Raw genomic sequence first — 19,966 nt, forward strand, 5'->3', positions numbered from 1 at the left:
TTATAATTCAGATGGGAAAATAGGAACCAGTCTATTCAAGTGGGGAAAAGCCAATTAGCAAATAGAATTGGCTTAAATTAAAATCCACGTTGAAAAATAGGAACCAGTCTAGGACTCTTGATGGGGGAATTTATTATAGGGAGATTTTAGACCTCCCAACAAGACATGGGATACATAGAAAACTAAGTAAATGAAAAATTACACAATTTTGTAGTTCGGAGAAAAAACAAAGTTGTACAAGAAAGGAAATACAGCTGACCCTTGGACAACGTCGGTTTGAACTGCACAGGTCCACTCATATATGGGTTTTCTTCAGCCTCTGCCACCCCTGAGACAGCAAGACCAGCCCTCCCTCTTCCTTGCCATCTTCAGCCTACTCAACGTGAATACGATGAGGATGAAGACCTTTATGATGATGCACTTCCACTTAATGAGTAGCAAACAAATTTTCTCTTCCTTAGGATTTTCTTAAGAACATTTTGTTTCCTGTAGCTTACTTTATTGTCAGAATGTGGTATATAATACATATAACATGCAAAATATGTGTTGACTATGTTACCAGTAAGGCTTCTGGTCAGTAGTAAGCTATTAGTAGTTAAGTTTTTAGAGAGTCGAAATTTATACACACATTTTCAACTGCTTGGGGGTTTGAACAACCCTTGCATTGTTCAAGGGTTGACTGTATAATCATAATACACATATCTAATATTGCTTTGCGATGAACATTGATGTCTTGGTCTGTTTGTGTTGTAGAGAAATCTCTGAGGCTGTGTAACTTGTAAAGAAAAGAGGTTTATTTGGCTCATGGTTCTGCAGGCTGTTTAAGAAACATGGCACTGGCATCTGTTTTTGGTGAGGGCTTCATGCTTCTTCCACTCATGGCAAAAGAGGAGAGAGAGCCAGTATGTGCAGAGATCACATGGCAATAGAGTGGAAGCAAGAGGGAAGGTGTCAGGCCCCTTTTAACAACCAGCTCTTAGGGGAACTCTCATGGGAACTAATGGGGCAAGAGCTCACTCATTACCACAAGGAAGACACCAAGCCATTCATGTGGGATCTGTGCCATAACCCAAACGCCTCCCTGCAGGCCCCACCTCTAACACTGGGGAGCAAATTTCAACATAAGACTTGACAGGGCCAAACAAACCACATTCAAACCATAGCAATTGACTTAACAGAATGTTATGAAATAACTAGCCTGGGAAAATTGGAAAGGAAAATATGATAGTGGGGCAAGAGCTAAATTCTCATCTACCATAAAAAGAATTAATGGATATAGTCTAAACTTGCCAAAGCAGGACACAGTTTAACATAATTATTTAGAAATAGGGAGATCAGAATTATAATTTAGCTCCAAGAAAAAGTCATTGCCCTGTGATGTGAGACCGTGCGGTGTGGCAAGCCAGTGCTATCTTTGATTTTAAGGCTTTAGCATTTGCATATGTATTGTATTTTTAATAAAAATAATATGGTTAAATGTAGTTAAATGGTGAGTTATTTAAGTTGGTTTTAGCATATACAGTAAAAATTCACTTTTAATTAGATGCCCTAATTTTTGCCAAGCAAGAAGATGGATAATATGTTTTAGACTCTTGGGTCCCTTCTTTCTTAGACTAAGGCATTCCAAACAAACTATTTAATTTCACAGGTAAACTGATTTAATGGTCAGGAATGAATTTGGTGACCAGACTTTCAGGGGACCTGTGAAAGTTCAGGGTGAGTTGTACAATGATTGTTTTATAGTAGAAATAGATGATTGATAATACCTGCTTTCAACTTCTCCAGGAAAAGGTAATATTCTTCATGTTTTGTATTGCCAGGCTCTAGGGCTTCAATGGCAAATTTGTGAGTGCCCCAATAGGTCAAATGCCCTTTCTGAAGGCAGTTTGGTGCTGCTGGAAGGTAAATTGATAGGTCTCCACTAGGACAAGAGTGTATCTGACAAAATAATGTTCATATTGTCCTGGCATTCTGTGGGTGGATCCCTGCCATTTGGTAAAGAGTTTCACCTTTGGTAATTGCATATTTATTCATTCACACTGTAAATATTTATTGACTGTCTTCTATATGCTTGGCATTGTGCTAGGTGCTGAGGTTATGGTATAGGAAGCAAAACATGCTTTTGTCTATTAAAGAAAGGCAAATGGACTACGTATAAGAAGTACCATAATTGAAATGCCAGAAAGAATGCTTGAAAAACATGATTTCTATTCTACTATAATAAATCTCCTATAGCAGAATTTCATGTTTCAGATGCCTCATAAATAGAAAGATATTTCTGGTAAGGAGGCCTTTAAATCACACCTTCATGTGTGCTGCTGGTATCTAAAGCAAATTGATACTTCAATCAGCAATCCAAAGTAACTGAACTTCAAGAAAAAGACCAGAAGATCAATATTGGGAACTCTCTTCAGTGACTTCATACCTAGCATCTATTTCTCCAGAATAGACTCTCTCAGCTGTTACACTGGGTCAAGGAAGAGCTCTAGAAACCTTCATGTCTGGACTGTAATACTTCAGCTCTCCGTAGAAATGCCTTCACAGAATCAGGATTTCACATGATGTCTTTAACTTTTATAAAAGATGGATATAAGGAAGCCTCTAAGTCTTTTTTAAACTCACATTTGAGGTTTAATCATTAACATTTTCTTTTTTCTCCCCTAAAAATACAGGTGACAAATTTATTTGGATATTGGATTCCCATTTAGCAGGAGTATACCTGGCCCATAGTAGTTGCCACATAAATATTTGCTGAATGAGTGGATGAACGAACTAGTATATCTGAGTCTAGTATTTGCCAGAGTTTGTGCTAGGTGATTGTACATGTTAGCTATTAATTCCTCTGATAACTCACTTTTATGTTTTAAAAGCTTTTAATAAAGTAAAAGTTTTATAAATCATTTTGCTTTCCTTTTTGTCTTTCTGCAAGAAATATAATGGTTTCGCTACACTCAATTCATAGGCAGAACTCCATACCCTCTTGATATCTCCTTTTTCCTTCTGCCCTGCATATGTACATCACACACACACACACACACACACACACACACACACACACACGTGCGTGAACACTTGCGTGTATGCACAGCTTTCTTACTTGGCCTTATTTCCTTTTTGGAAATAAATGGAGTATGAATAATAAATGAATGATTATAGGAATACAGGTAGCACACATTGGCGATGTGGATCTTTAATTCTGCTGTGATTATTGTGATAAAAGATTGGTTTAGGAAAAACTGCTAGCCTGTTTAAGCACATATCTTCGATAAGGGTCATTGAAACATACAAAGAGTTCTGGGATCAACACCAGTTTGCGCTTTTTTATATGAAGGAAATTTCTTCACTGGCTATTAGTGGTATATATGTTATTTGCTCTTATTTCAACAATAAACATGATGTCATATATGCCATTAGGCTGTATTTTTCATCAAATATTGAACTGTTTTACTCTGCCCATCTCATAAACAGAAACAATTAGGGTGATCATAAAATATGTAGATTTATTGGGTGTAGCAAGTTGCAATAATATTCCAAATCAAACTCAAGCAATTAAATCTTTTTTTCCTTTAAGTCTACTGAATACAAAGCTGGGTTTTCATGTGCATAGAAGCTTTACAGTATTCTTTTTCCTTCTTGTCTGAGCTCCCCTCCCTTGAAAAGATTTCTTTCAGTTTTGCTAATCCAAATTTAGTTACTTTAGTTCTAGAATTCCTAAAGTGCCTTAAGTTGAGCAGATGGCTTCCAAAATCCAAGAGTAGTAAATTTCACTGTACACACCAAACAATAAATATGCATGTGATGGATGGACATAAGTTGATAATGATGGCATGTTTCAGATTGGAAATGTTTTGTATTCTAAGGTACCTCTCTGAAGCCACTTGAGTTTTTCACTTTGCAGACCCTTTCATCTTCTAAAAGTAAGTGATGATCCCAATATCTCTTAATAAACCTCCAGCGAGTTTACAAGGGATGTTTTTACAATGCAAAGCTAAAAAATAAAAACACATTTTAAAGCATCTTTTCCCGTAATCTGTGAGGCAGATAGTTTTAGAGAACCACAAAAGTATAAGTCCTTTCAGAATTTTGGGATTTGGGATTTGGAGGCAGCCTCGAATACTTCGTTATTTATCTTCGATCACATTATGTGACAAGTTTAAAAATGCAAGCGTTGTTATTTGTCTAGAAACATACTGCTCTGTATATTGGGAGTGCAGGCAGATAGAAGGAATTTCAGAGAAAGGGGGTAACCCCTTTCTCTTGGTGATTGACTTTGAAATCTGTGAAGTTCACAAGTGAAAGCTTATGCCACAAAAGCTGCTTGTGGGTTGGAAATAATAGTAATTTTCAGGTTTAAATAAGCCAATAAGGAAGATAATCCAGAAAGTTTGTCTTTGTCAAATCTGCCCCTGGGAAAATAAAGATAACTGCTTTTCCTTTACCTTATTGGGTTCAAGCAACCATGTGAAAAGCTATATAATCACTGAGTAAATATTGATCATGCAATTATGGAGCAAATATTATGTTGTGACAATGTAAGTAGCAGATATCATTTCTGCCTCCTGAGCTGTTATCTTTTGGTCATGTCCTAACGTTGAAAATTAAATGGTGAGTATGTTTATAATATTTTTCAATACTCTTTCTGAATATTGTACCTGATAGTAGATAATATAGATGGTAGTGTTTCTAAATTGCTGTTGTTTTATGTTCAACTTAATTTGGGGCTCTATGCAATTTCTTACATGGATGACCAAAATAAATACTCTTGTAATGCTTTATAGCTTTGAAAGGACTTTTACACATATGTTTTGTCAGCTAGGCAATAGATAGATGACTTTTCCAGATTAAAAAACACAAAAATACAGAAGTATTACCAGAGTCGTTCACGCACTTTATGCAGTCGATCTTCCCAGGTGGGGCTGATGCATCATTTTCTGATTCTTTGGCTAGTACTATTTTCACGTGTTCATCTTCCATCTGTAACAAACATGGAAAGATGACCTATTATGTGTCAGGCATTGTTTTAAGGGCTGAGGATCCATTATGGCTACAAACACATTATAGGCCTAAGGAGCAGGCAGGGAACTGACAGATTGGTTGCAAGTGGAGATCCAGAAGGATCTGGCCCAGGGCAAAGCACCTGGGGTAGAATGGTAGAAATGCATGTGATGGATATTTCATAAGATGGTTTATGGACATTTGCCATTCTTGTTGGCCCTGTGTCGTTAGGACTATCAACTATATATAAGAGCAATCTTGACCAAATAGGAGCTTATTTATCTCATGCAATAAGAAGTCTGGAAGTCTGGAGAGCAGGGTGGTTCCTCAACAAGGCAGTCAAGGAACCAGGTTATGCCGTCCTTTGTCGTGCCTGAGAAAGCCTTGGGGCCACAGACCTACTGGCTGCTGAGGCCTGCCCCTTCCCGGTCATTGCTTATAACAATTACATGTCAGGGTTCAAGGGATTTATCTCTTTCAGCATGCAGGACCCCATATCGTGAGTTTCTTAATGAAGCCAGGATTGTGGGCGAAAGAGAAAAAGCTCCTCCTTTAACACAGTCGTTTCCTTCCCTCTCTGTTTACAAACTGGTAGTTCCACTCTGGCTCATCCCTCTCTTTTACGACATGGCTGAAAATAGTAAGGAGACAGCAGATGCCAACTTTATGAAGAACTTTCCTCCATATCTTCTAACACTACCACCCTGGGTGATGCCTGCTCTGCATTCTTCATCTATCAGATTGGAGCAAAAGTAATTGCAGGTTTTCACCATTAAAAGGAATAGCCAAACCACAATTACTTTTGCACCAACCTAATAGTAGGCTACCCCAGTACATATTAAAGACCAGCAGCTTCCTAGTTGTCGGTGAGCTAACTTCCAATTTTCCACTTCCAGTTTCCAGATTTGGTATTATGTGAACATAACACCAACATACATGTGACTGATGCTCTACAAAGAGCCAACCTTATAATGGACAAAAAGGAGGAGAAAGTGGACGAGATAGCGCTATTTCCATTCTCCTGGCCAGAACAGTGTTACTGCAAGGATTTCTAAGTAAGCGGGGTTTAGAAGAAAGGGGTTAGAATGAGTGCTGAATACTTAGTACCTGCCTCAGACACGTAGCAACTGAAGCTGTTTCTTATGTTTTCAATGCTCCTGTGGCTCAGTCATGAAGACTGAGCTCCACTAACCAGATCCATCCACCCAAGACATTAAATTGAACATTAGTGATATGAAGCGATGAGAATGGTATAGGATCCATTCTGGTAAGGGTGACAGTAGCAGGAGCAGCAGTAGTGGAGCGATCTGTACCCACTTTCCAAAGGGATCACATAGAAATGATAGTTCAGGCAGCAGCAGCCCAGGCCCAGAGGGTCTGTGTGTGAGCTGCTGTGACTATGCCTTCAGGTGGTGGCAGTTGCCTCTTGCTAGGATGGGTGCTGCGTGCGTACTTTTGGGAAGTGTTCTTGGTTCCCTGGTCTCATTCTTTTGCTTTCCCAAACATTCTGTGAGTTACTCAACATCACTGAATGAATCCTGATTCTATTGAAACTAATCAGAGTTCATTCAGCTTCTTGTAACTTAGCTCTCTGAAGAATTCAGAAGGATCAGTTTAGCATGGTGGCTGCTGGAATGCAAAAAGACCAAATACAGGCAGGAGGATAATATGACATTTGTTCTAAGACTTGGTGGCTGGAAAAATGAGAGCATCATCAATTAAGTTCTAATAGAGAACATGACACAGAAGCTGGCAAGTCAGGCATGATGTGTTATGGGACATCTTCATGGAAAAACCTATTGGACTGGTGATGACAGGTGCCTGGAGCTTGTGGGAAAAGTAGGAGTTAAGCATATAAGAGACCTGAGCTAGACCAGACCCTTCAGGTTTGTGCTGGGCTAGCAGGTTTGGAAGAATGATAAAGAGGACTCAGATTAAATTTTCTTCAGCTCAGTCATGCCTCTTTATTTCCTTTTGGAGGTGAGTCCACAATTCAGTGGTCAGTGGAGTCCTCATGGAAAGAGAAACCTTCCAGGTCAAGAAAGGCCAGGGCTGTGCACTTACTGCTTCTGTGCTGTTAGGCTTATGGATGTCTCTTCTTAGCATGCTAGGGTCTACCCATCACCATATAAGACAAACCTGGCTGTGCCACAGTGATATACTTTTATGTCCTGTTTCCTAATGTATCATTGGGCCTCCAGCAAGCCTGGCCCTGGTCCATTAGAGGAATCTAAGCATTTTGTTCAACTGAAGTAAACAGATATCCTGACACTAAAAGATAAGGCTGTGGTAATCTGCTTAGGACCTTGCTGAGGCATTAAACATCGATTAATTACAAAGAGGACAAGAGCCAGAGCAAAGAGCATCTCTATTAAGCTGGCAGGGTCTGTAAGTCTTGGACAGCACAATAGTTGCAGTGACCCTGGGGCTTATTTGTTGGAGATCATAGTTTTTCACTTTGATTCACTAGTGGCAGATCTACCAGCATGGCTAGAATTTGTTAAAAGAGATAAATTCTGCAGGTAAATATAATACCAGGTGTAAAATATGAACGAGGGTAGCTAAGGCATATTCTGAGTTGCCCAGTTGGGAGATTGGGTTAGCATACACAGAACAACTGTTTTGGATGAAATGTTTAGAGTCCATAGAGTAAAATTTCATCCCTGTGTATTCTAGTAATATTAGTATATCTTCTGAAGATGCTTTTTGATTTAATTACCTGGAAAACTGCTGGCATCTTTCAGGGCAAACAGAGTAAAGTTGAATTAAGTTTCACATTTAAGTGGGTATGAAAGAGCTTGGCTAATTATTTACAGTTTGGGTTCACAGCTGGACTGCATTTCCCAGACTCCCTTGCTGTCAGGTATGGCCATGTGTGGAAATGATGTGGGCAATTTTCATTCTTGAAAACATTCATGTATGTACTTTTGTGCTTATGGAAGGAGCCTGGTCCCTAAATCACCACAGGGTGAAAGGCTGCTCACTGACTAAGAATATTTATATCAGACTGTTTCATTGGTGAGAAATAAACTTTTCTTATGTTGAGCTGCTGAGATGTTAGGGTTTATGTGTTCCCATAACTAATGTGGACTGTTATAAAGGTATCAACAATTTAAGGCTTTGTTTGTATTTATGTTGACTGTGTGAAGTTCACCCTGTGTTAGGTAAATCAAGACTCTAGTGACACATCTAATTAATCACCTCAAGTTCTTCTTGTCAGAACTGTTTACATTCTTCTCTGACTCCTGGATTCCATTTCTCTGTGGCCTTTTATTCCACATCTTCAGGTCTGTTGGTCACTTGGGTTTAATTTCACAGTATAAGATAAAAATATGGACTAGACATTTAATTTGTAGTGTTAACTCCTTATATAAAGCTTTTAAATCTAAAGTTTATTTAGGAGTTATACAAAGAGTGAAAAGAGAACCTTTCAATGGCTAGGCTGAAACAGAGGTTGTCAACACTGCCTTTCCACATATAAGTCATCAAATTATATAGATCTGTCCTATACTGACAGTACATCAGTTTTGCATATACTTCCTGAAAATATGACTTTGAACTCTATGCTTTTCAAATTTAGTTTTAGAGAACTAATGATAACAGTCCATATATCTACTAGATTAGAGACTGGCAAACTTTTTCTGTAGTGGGTCATATGGTAAAAATTTTAGGCTTTGTGGGCCAAATGGTCACAACTACTCAATTCTGCTCAACTCTTGAAAGCAGCCATGGACAGTATGTGAACAAATGAGTGTGGCAGTGGTCCAAAAAAGTGTATTTCCAAAAATAGGTGACAAGCCTTAGTGTGTCAACACCTACGTATCCAAATTTTATATATGGATTAAGCCAAGTAATCAAAAAACTTGTACCAGAGACTATTTATTTCATCCCTTTGGAATCTGGTTTACTGAATTGTGCTTTGATAGTATGTAACTCAGCTTGCCAACGAGAGTGTCCACTGTTTCCATTGACATTCTCAAAGGACATCTGGTTAAGATGGCCAAATGGCTTATATTAGAGCTTTTCAAATTATGCTATGCTTAAGAGACAGTTTCTTTCTTTTTAAAATTTATAATCTAGGCAGACTGTCATTCAAAAATGTGATAAGAATGAATTAGTAGTAGAAAAATGAAATGCTGGATGTTGCAGCAGTGTTAGATTGCTATGTGAGTTTCTAAGTGATTACTCTCAGTTTCTCTATCTAGTCACAGAGCAGGAATTAAAAAATTGATTAAGATTTTGGTTAGAATTGGCATGGATGATATAGTAAAATGCATATAAATCTGCCATGGAAAATGGAAAGACAAGTCTCTTTTGGCCGTTTTCTATGAGTGGCATCAAGAAGTGTCTGGCTGTTGGTAGGTTGGGCTCAGAGCTCACCCCACAACCAGCCAGGCCAAAACCTGAGACCTTTTGAGAGATGTTTTGGCAATTGTGTGCACAACAGCCTAAATAACCCTCACCAGGTTGATGCTTTTAGTTAACTGGGAATATATTTTGCATTTTGTAAATCAGTATGCCTATTAGGGGCACCAAATTAACAAAAAGGTCAAGTATTCTAGAGGAATGATGTATTAGTCTGTCCTCACACTGCTAATAAAGACATACCTGAGACTAGATAATTTATAAAGAAAATGAGGTTTAATGGACTCATGATTCCATGTGGCTTGGAAGGCCTCACAATCAGGGCAGAAGGCAAGGGAGAAGCAAAGTCACATCTTACATGGTGGCAGGCAAGAGTGAGAGCATGTGCAAAAAACTGCCATTTATAAAACCATCAGATCTCATGAGACTTATTCACTATCATGAGAATAGCATGGGAAAGACCTTCCCTCACAATTCAATTACCTCCCACTGGGTGGGAATTATGGGAGCTACCATTTGAGATTTGGGTGGGGACACAGCCAAACTATATCAAATGGTTAGAGATTTTGGATCAAAACAATCTCTTCCTTGCTTCTGGCTCTGGTTCCACAGCTTTTTACCTAGTGCTTTGTTGTTCATTTTGGATTTGAAAATTCTTGAATCTTTTTTTTTTAGCTTTTTCTGAAGTTTTATCTCTAGTCTGGTTTGATGCAGTGTGATATGGGCAACAATATAATCTCAATCAGGACAGCAATACAAATCCATTATTTTGATTATTATAGCATAAACAAAAGGATTTCTGAATGTTTCTTATTAAAAACAAATAGAATTTCTTTAATTGACCAAACATAAAATCTACATTTTGGGCACTAATTAGACTTTCTTGAAAAGTCTATTATCCTTTCAAGCCACATTGAATTAAAATTCAGGAAAGCAAATAAAATGAACATGCTTATCATTCATCTTCTAGATTAATTCTGAGTTTTGTTTTTGGAGGTGTGGGTAGAATGAATGTTGAATATTCATACTCAACATGACTATTCTGGAAGCTGGGCTTGAAAGTTAAGGTGTGGTGCAGCTATGATAGATTTAGAGTGGGGAGCCAAAGAAGATTCAAGAGACCAAATCTGGGGGTTGGTTGGGGATTGGTAGAACTGGAAATGAGACTAAGCAAATAGTCCAAATGACAGAGAGATGAAGACTAGTTACAAGGCATGAGAATGAATGCCAGGTAGACTAGACCAAAATGGAACAAACAAGTTTGAAATGGAGGGTTGAAGACAAAGGCTGGACAGATTCCTTGAAACTCTGGAGTAAAGCTACAGAGTCTTTTTTGGAGCATCTATATTTGGCCTGGCTCATGTAAGGGCCAGCCACTGTGAAGGAAACTAAGCTAGACTAAATGCTTCATTTTAAAATTTAGAGCACTTAGCGCCGGGCACGGTGGCTCACGCCTATAATCCCAGCACTTTGGGAGGCCGAGGCGGGTGGATCACAAGGTCAAGAGATCGAGACCATCCTGGTCAAAATGGTGAAACCCTGTCTCTACTAAAAATACAAAAAATTAGCTGGGCATGGTGGTGCGTGCCTGTAATCCCAGCTACTCAGGAGGCTGAGGCAGAAGAATTGCCTGAACCCAGGAGGCGGAGGTTGCAGTGAGCCGAGATTGTGCCATTGCACTCCAGCCTGGGCAACAAGAGTGAAACTCCAACTCAAAAAAAATAAAAAAATAAAATTTAGAGCACTAGAAAACCCTAGATCTGTATGTACTGTTACTCTCACTGTGTGAATAAATGCCTTAAAGAGACTATGATTTGATATATAGTCTTGAATTTTTTTTAAACTCAAGGGTGAGTATGAAAATAGCCAAATGGAGAATATTTCTGCATGCTTATAAAACTTCTATTGAGCAATTACTATTCTTTTCAACAGTAAATTGCTTTTTGAGTTTGGAGTTGGGGAAAAAAGATCTATACTTCTTTAATAGTATAGTTCCTAGAAATAGGTATTAATAACACAAAAAGCAATTATCTCCTATTTCTGTTTTATAATCTAGAGCGCTCATGGGACAACTGTCTAGAGCCATTTTTTTTTTTTTGTTTTAGAGCTGTTTGATTTGTTAGAAAGGTCTTTTGGTTCATCTTTGTTGCAGTGGTTCAGGTACACTGCTTGGTGCAATGAGGAAAACACAGGTGAATAAAACATGGTCCCTGAACTCACAGAGTTGAGAGTCCATGGAAAAAAAATAACAATAGGCTACTCTATAGTGGAAGCTGTTAAATGTGGTGACACAGAAGTATACAACATGAACCAGGAAGGCTATAGACAGGAGGTCACATCTGAGCTAAACCTTAATGAACAATAGTTCATCAGATTAAGCTGGGGAAGAGAATATTCTTGATACAAAAATCTGCATGAGTAAAAGAAAGGTGATGTGAGAGTGTATGATAGGATAGGAAATGGATAATAGTCCAGTATGAGAAAATTTAAGGACTGTGAGGATCTGGGGGATGTGCCTGGAGATTTGTTGTAAAGATAAATTTGGTCCTGGTGGTAAACCCTTGGCTACCTTGACAAGACTAATTGAATGCTACCTCATTGGCCATTGATTCCCCAGGTGTTGCATGCAACCAGCCTTGGGAAGTTAGAGTTAGTAATAATTCTCTAAGCTGGTTTATAAATGGCCACATTTTCACTTGCTGAGTTACTGGCTCTTCTCTGTATGGCTGTTGACTGATGAGCTTGTGTCATATCATCTTCACAGGTTCACTGAAAACTAAAAATGAGATGAACTTAGTGAAAGTACTGTGGAAAGAGGCACATGGCTGGATATTTGAATCTTCTTAACCTTGAGTGCTGCTTCAGTCTCATCTGTTGTGTTCATATCATGACTCTAATCACTACGGGCAATTGAGAAAATGGTTATTTTCAAAACAAAATTGACTTGCCTCTTCATAGTTTAATATAGAAGCAGGTATAGTTTGGTTATGGTGAGATCTGGTAAGGACTCAGTTTAATATAGAAGCAGGTATAGTTTGGTTATGGTGAGATCTGGGAAGTTGGTCTTTGTGATAATACATACCTTTTGGTTTCAGAAAACATCGTATAATTATTTTCTATATGACTAATTTTCTAAGTACTTTTCACTCTTGATAATTTATTTTCATCCCCTAAAATTCTAGCAGAAACAATTCTTCCTATTTAAGATATCTTAGCAACTGGTACCCAATTTAGTCTAATGCATTCCCTTAGCCTCTACGAGAAATTAAAAATAATCTGTGGAGTACTGAGTATAGTCTAATAGCAGAAGGGTACCATAGCCCATTATTTCCAACCATTTGCATCAGTTTTAGCATGTCTGTTGATGGCATCCAGAGGTGAGGCCAAAGCTTGAAAAGCCTTGGAGCCTAAACTCTGGCTAAAACATGGTTTTTAAATAACACTCCAAAGTGCAAATACCAACAATGAATTTATACATCATAACAATGGGGGAAAGCAGAAAATGACTTCAGTAAGACAGAGTGATCTTTTCTTTTTTTTTTTTTTTTTTTTTTAAAAAAAAAATTTTTTTTTTTTTTTTTTTTTTTTTTTAATTTTATTTAAAAAAAAAAAAAAAAAAAAAAAAAAAAAAAAAAAAAAAAAAAAAAAAAAAAAAAAAAAAAAAAAAAAAAAAGAAAAGAAAAGAAAAAAGAAAAGAAAAACTGATAATAATTTTATTATCTTATAGAGAAGATAGAAATTCAAAATTAATTTCACTAGACTGAATTCAATGTTGATAAATCTAGTTTCTTCTGGAGGCTATGAGAGGAGAATCAATTTCCTTGTCTTTTTCAGGAAAATAAAATGTGGGTACGTATATTTTTGTCTCTGATCCCTTTCTCAGTACTCAATGTGCTTCACTTCAGCCTCTTGCTTCTGTAACCACCTTGATTTCTCCTAACTGACTGCTCTTGTGTTGTTGTTATAACGATAATTGCAATTACATCAGGGCAAACTGTGTAATCAAGGAAAATGTTCCTATTAAAAATCCGTACCTTAATTATTATTTGCAATGTAGTCCCTTTCGTAAGATGAGATAATATTAATAGGTTCTGAGAATTATATTGCAGACATATTTGAGGCTATATCGAGAATACATTTGTGAATGTATAGGCTATTATTTAGTCTATAGCACATGTCTTGGTAATCTGGGTGCAATGATCTTATACTAGAGTTATACTTGGAAGAGCAATTTCTATTTATTATATTATATAATGTATTGCTAATATAAGTTGCTATTCCAACTGCAACTCTAGTATAAAAAACTAGTATATTTCAGTAAATTATATATATGCAAATTTTCACAAATACAAATCACTTTGGATTATCTTAAATTATTTTATGTTTTTCTATATACATTATTTTTTCTCACTGGTTTGGCTATTTGTATCCTAGTCTTACTGAAATATCTTGTATTTCTATAAGAGTAGTACTGTATTTGTTTATGAATCCCGGCTTACAGCATCAGCTTCATAGTAATCTCCTAATAACTCTTGTCTAAGAGGTGATAAAAAACTTTAAAGAAATATTTTTTTAAAAATTTAAATTTGAATCATGGGACTTTTGCTATACCAAATTTTTGACACCAACATTGCTCTTCAAACATGCTTAACTTTTGTAAGTGTTTTTTAAGAGGGATGTATATATTTCAGATTACTTGATATTGATTTTAATAGAGGAAAATATTAAATACTAGATGCAGATAAATGCCTTGATTACGAAGGCAAAGAGAAATATTATTAAGAATAACTTAACAACAGGAATTCATTCCGCATCCTGCAGAGCTGACATATTAAAAATACTTAAAAATGAAATACCATAGTACAATAAATCATTAAAAATTAGCACCATGATTAAGGAAAATGAAAGTCACTATAACAAGTGAACAAAATACTATATAAAATGAAGAGAGACCTGTTCTTACATACAGCTTTTACAGAAGGACACCATTAAAATGGCAAATCATTTTATTGCACATAGGTTTGTAATATAAGGAAAAGGTAAAAATAATGGTTAGTAAATTATATATAAAAACAAACTACTATTCTGAAACTCTTTTCAGTATCTTGGCAATATATTCATTACAGATTATTTAAATCACCAAGCTCTTTAATCTCATTCCTTATATTTAAATATCATGTTCAATGAAATACCCAGAGTAGTGTTGTCAGTTGAGAATCAAGTTCAGGAATAACCACAAGGAAACGTCTGCTGCTATTAGCCATAGCAGCGACTCCACAAACTATACATTCTTTTAAGGGAGTATAGTTTAAGGTTGTGTCACTTAAGACTGCAGAAGCAAAGTAAAAATGAATCCCTAAATTTGCAAACCGTGCCCTTGAGTTAAGAAAGAGAAGAAGGAGGGAGAAGAGGAGAGAGACGAGAGGAAGGATGAAGAGTAGAGGAAGTAGAAGAAAAAGATGAAGACAAAGAGAAGGAAGAGGAAAAAGAGAGAATGAGGGAGAGAGGAAAAGAAAGAGGAGAAGAATGAATTTATAAAGGTTTTGGCTTGAAGGGATATCCCCTCCTTGGTCAGAAGGTGTATAATCATGTCTAAGTTAGAGTCAACCCTACATTTAATGTTTGGTTAGAATTTCCTTCTTCTGTGGCAGTAATTTTTGTAAGAGTACTAAATCCTAAATGTGTTTTTAATTAGTACTTTGCTTCTTTCTCTGAAAACAGACTTGGCTTCATAAAAACTCAGAAAGTTGTTGGCATACGTGTATTTTCACGTGTTGGGAAATGTGATGGTAATAAGATGTTCTGAGTTTACCCTTTCTTCTATAACTTCTCTCAAATCAGGTCAGATACTTGTGTAATATTTTCAGGCTAACCTATTCTTTTCCTATTCTTCTTCTTCCACAATTCCTGCCAAATTAGTCTAGAATGAAAAGTGGAAGATACTTTTGGGTAGTTTCTCAATTAAGGCATTAAAAACATAAATCTCACCTACAGTTTTAAAGAGAAAAATATTAAAAATCAAAAGAAGTATAAAATTATACAAAAATTTTAAAGTTTTAACAATTTTTACTAATATTCCGAACTATATTTAAATTAGATTACCCTTTGTAGTTGGTTGACATAATTATAAGGACTTTTTAAAGTCTTCTTTTTTATATAATGATCTTCATTCATTATTTTAAAAGGGTTTATTTTTAATAATAAAATAAATACTTGGATATACTCTTTCAGGGAAGTACAGTTGGAATTCTTGCATTAGAATTCCAGTCAAACCATTGAGAAATTATGTAACCCTGTACTATTTACTTAACTCTCTAAGCTAAAAAATATTCCTTCTGTATAGTAAATATAATTATGACTTCACAATGTTATTATGCAGATTATATGAGATAGCTATATAATTTTCTTGTTGCTTAGTATAATGTTGATTAATTTTAAATATGTATTATCAGGGGAATTTAAAAGTATGCCATTTGATTAGCTTTTAAGCCTTTAAAATCAATTGAAACTACCTCTACCTCTTTCAATTAAACAAACCCAGGAAGCATAGAAAGTGATTAATTCAATAAACATATATTGTAAAAAAAGCTTCATTCACCTGACATTCCGAGTAGATATATATAATGAAAATTTAATGTATGCAAATATAACAATAGTTATTGTATTATTGACTAATTTTTTCTGAACCATTTAAAAAGTCTGCATGTATTCTATCATTGCAGTATTATAAAAAGAAAACTGTAAGTGTATAACAATATGTAACTCTCTTTCTTATGTAAAGTAGGAAATAATTTTATTAGGTAATTTATTAATTTATTTCAGCTTATTAGGTAACAGTAATGAAATAAAAGATGTGTTCAGAAAACAAAAACTAGAAAATTACCCTGTCATTTTCCTCTGATTCTGATTGAACTGAAATATGAAGCAAGTATTTGGATCTACTGAGCAGTTATTTTTTACCATCTTTCAACAAAATGTATATAGAAAAGTAAATTCCCTAGTTCTGGTGATAAGTGCACCCCTTCACTATATTAAATAAGATACTGTAAAAGAAAGACATTTGCATCAGAGAAATGACTAAGCCAAACAGAAAAAAAAACATATTCTTTATATGTCATCACAGTTGATAAACTTAAATTCAGGCAAAACTAAACAACTGAAAAAATGTAAATTTATTAAATGTCTTTAGGCATTAATCACCTGAGTTAAAATGTCAATGTCTTAGAATGAGTCAAAAGAAACAGACATCTAGTGGTTTCTGGTAGTTGTCCAGTGGAATACCACCAATTTCAATTTTCCCTCTTCTCACTCATAGGCGGGTGTTGAACGATGAGAGCACACGGACAAAGGGAGGGGAGCACTACACACTGGGGTCAGTTGGGGGGAAATAGGGGAGGGACGGTGGGGGGTGGGGAGCTGGGGGGGGATAGCAGGGGGAGAAATGCCAGATGTAGGTGATGAGGAGGAAGGCAGCAAATCACACTGCCATGTGTGTTCCTATGCAACAATTTTGCATGTTCTTCACATATACCCCAAAACCTAAAATACAATAAAATAAATAAATGGGAAAAAAAAATAAAATAAAATAAAATGAGGATTATCAGAGTGATCTTTTGAGACACAGCCTATATAATTCCTAAAAAGCCCTGATAGTGTCATCTCCAGAAACCTCTCTGCTACAGGAAACTGCCTTTCTTGATTTCACCTCGTTGCCTCTAGTTCCACGTTAGTTCAGGTAAACAGGCCTCCTTTTCACTGTGACTCTTCCTTAGAGAACAAAAATATTGCTTTATTTTTTCTTGGGCCCTGTAGTATACTGGTTTGGGGTAAATCTAATATGTCTATTTTCCAAAGATCATCTTGGTTTCTCTGTATTTCTAGATGCACTTGATCGTAATCACAAAAGAACAGACAGTGATGCACTGTGTTGGCTCTGAAGAAAAACATTGACCAGACAGAAAGTCTTCCCCACAGCTGAACTGAGCTGTAATGACTGTGCTTTTCATTTCTCCCAGGAAATAGTAATATAGTTGGTCACTGTATTACAGTAAACAGTTTGTTCATTCTTTGGTAGAAAATGTTTGTTTGGGAAATACATCTCACATAATATGCTGGCTTCATGATAAAGATTGGCAATAGATTTGTTTCTAAATAAATCTCAATAAATACATCTGTAAAATGAACACAGTAGGAGGAATAAACAATGCAATTAAGAATATCTTAAGTACATTTACATATGATAATTTGCAAGTGATCATTACATTAAGACACATATGCCTGGGCTGATTTTCTCAAGGGCATTTGTGTGAAAAATGAACATTTCTGAATTAGAATTTTTGTCATGGAATAGAAACGAGGTAAGAACATGTTTTCGAATATGCAGTAAAAAGATCACCCGCTCCTCTGAAGACCTGACACTGACATTCATCTTAGTACATAAAAGAGAAAATATGCTGAGGATGGGCAACGTAGGAGCAGGAGGTATAACAACAGCTGCAGAGGTGACTGTAATTCTAATGGGTTGCTTGTAGTAACATCGGCATGCTGCTGAATTTGGCAGGAAAGTAATGCACAGAATTAAGACAGCAGCGTTAGTGTTGTGTTCTCTTATTAGAAAACCTTAACAGCTCATTGAATGCAGGCAAATTTTAGGGACTCTATTTTGCAAGAGGCCAATGTAGTAGCTGCAAAAGTAATATCACCAAAACGGAATGCACTAGGGAATGTAAGCAGCACAGGTTGGTACATTAGTTTGAATTATTCAGCCGGTCCTGAAAAGGGTAATATCCCATTTGAATGACAGGCAAAGGAATTCAGAAGGATAAGAGTCATTTTCTTCATTGTTGTTATTGTTGTAGTTGTTTGTTTGTCATATTTTTATTAGCTATATTAAGCTAAGGAAGCTTTTTAAAACATTTTGAATATCCTTTTATACCATTGTGAATCTGAACCCTTTCATTCATAAATTTTAAAAGATATATTCTGCATGTTGAGCAACCTGTTCAAAGCAGAGAAAAGTAACTTGTCCTTTAACTGGTAAGCCCATTGTAAGGCATGCTTGCACATTAAGTTGGAAAAAATATTTAAACTGCACTTGATAAAATTGCAAGAACTTATATTTAAATTTAATTCTCTCTGCAAGTACAGTTAGCATTATTTTTTCCCCCCACTGGTCTCTAACATACTATTTTTGAGGGAGAAAAAAATGTTTTTGCTACCATGGCAACAGTATCCTTCTCTTGCTTTCCATCACAAACTATAGTTTCTGAGCATAACTAGGAAAATTGAAATGTGGGTAGCTCAGAATGATAAGACCAAGCATGGTAAGCATTCATCTGAATGAATATTTGTGTCATTGTCCTTGCACTCGTGGTAAGACTAGAACTTTCAAGGTCAACATATTTGTTCTGGTGTTCACAGCAGCAGTCATAAAAGATTATATTGCCACTTACTGGGCAACTACTCTTTTCACTAAATGTCTTATTAGCATGATTTTCCAAAGACGATAGGAAATTAAAACACTCCATAGTACAGTTTATTTTATGGTTTTGAGGAAATGTAATACAAAGAAAGGGCACATATTCTAGTGAATTTTGGAAAAGAAATAATCTACTACTTGACCTGGAGTGTGTGCTGGGGGTGGGTGGTAACAGCCATGGCTTATAGAGAAACTGATTGAACTCGTTTGGTTATTTGTTTCAGGAGTGACTCTGGGATGGTGCTACTCTTGGTGATGCTCTTGTGATAACAATATTCTTTTTATTTTCCTTGATCTTTCACAGCCTGTGGATATTTCAGCTTGCAAGGTAAAAATAATGTTTCTGCTCCAAGGCCAGTTTTTAAAATCCTCCCTGGCTCTGCTGTGTTACTAGATTAAAAACAACACCACCACCACAGCCTTTGTTTCCCATTGGTTCTGCTTCACATTTCGTCTGTGTTCAGTTTTTCCTTAATCTCTGCCCACACTGACTCTGATCCTTGAACCCTTTTGCCTAACCTTATTTGGATAGGCCACCAGATTTCAAACTGGCCATCCAATGCCGTCTTGGCACTTCCCTCAGGGAATTGCACTGTGATGCCACATACCACACCTACTAGATATGATCTTGGGGATACTACCATGGCTTGTTTAGACCTTAAGGATATCACCCTGCTGAGATCTCTGGGTTCAATGCATCCATGCAGGATCATAGAAAAATGTCCTGTGGCTCAAAGACTGTCCAAGGCCTTACAGCAGATTTGCTTTCTTAAGTAGATGGCTATATATTTTTCTGCCTTGTCAAGAACACATCTTAATACATTTGGCAAATTCAAGACTACTTCACAGACAGAACTGATGAACCAGGAGTAAACTGGAGTTTACTCTCTTGCCCTTCACTGTACTCTGGTTTCAAATAATCATTCAATTCCTCCTTCATATGATTACATGTCCAGGAAGGTTGTTTGTTCTTAACTCTTGAATTGATCCTCTGTGTCAGAAATAAAGGGGTGCAGAATGCTGGTTGGAGAGTTAAGGTCATATGGCAGCAGGAATTGGCTCTTTACATTGCTGCTTTAATGGGCCTAATTAGATCCTTAGGAAAGGCTTTGCAGTGCCAAACACCCT

At 36.4% G+C, this 19,966-nt stretch overlaps 1 long non-coding RNA gene across 1 annotated transcript; it reads left to right on the forward strand.

Moving 5' to 3' along the window:
* Positions 1 to 295: 295 nt before the first annotated feature.
* Positions 296 to 15,639, forward strand: LOC119473442. The gene is made up of 3 exons (XR_005202663.1): positions 296 to 434; positions 12,877 to 12,881; positions 15,628 to 15,639. It is a non-coding gene; the product is annotated as an uncharacterized LOC119473442 (long non-coding RNA).
* The last annotated feature ends 4,327 nt before the right edge of the window (positions 15,640 to 19,966 follow it).

Source organism: Cebus imitator, unplaced genomic scaffold (assembly GCF_001604975.1).
Source record: "Cebus imitator isolate Cc_AM_T3 unplaced genomic scaffold, Cebus_imitator-1.0 Scaffold160, whole genome shotgun sequence".
NCBI classification, from domain to species: Eukaryota; Metazoa; Chordata; class Mammalia; order Primates; family Cebidae; genus Cebus; species Cebus imitator.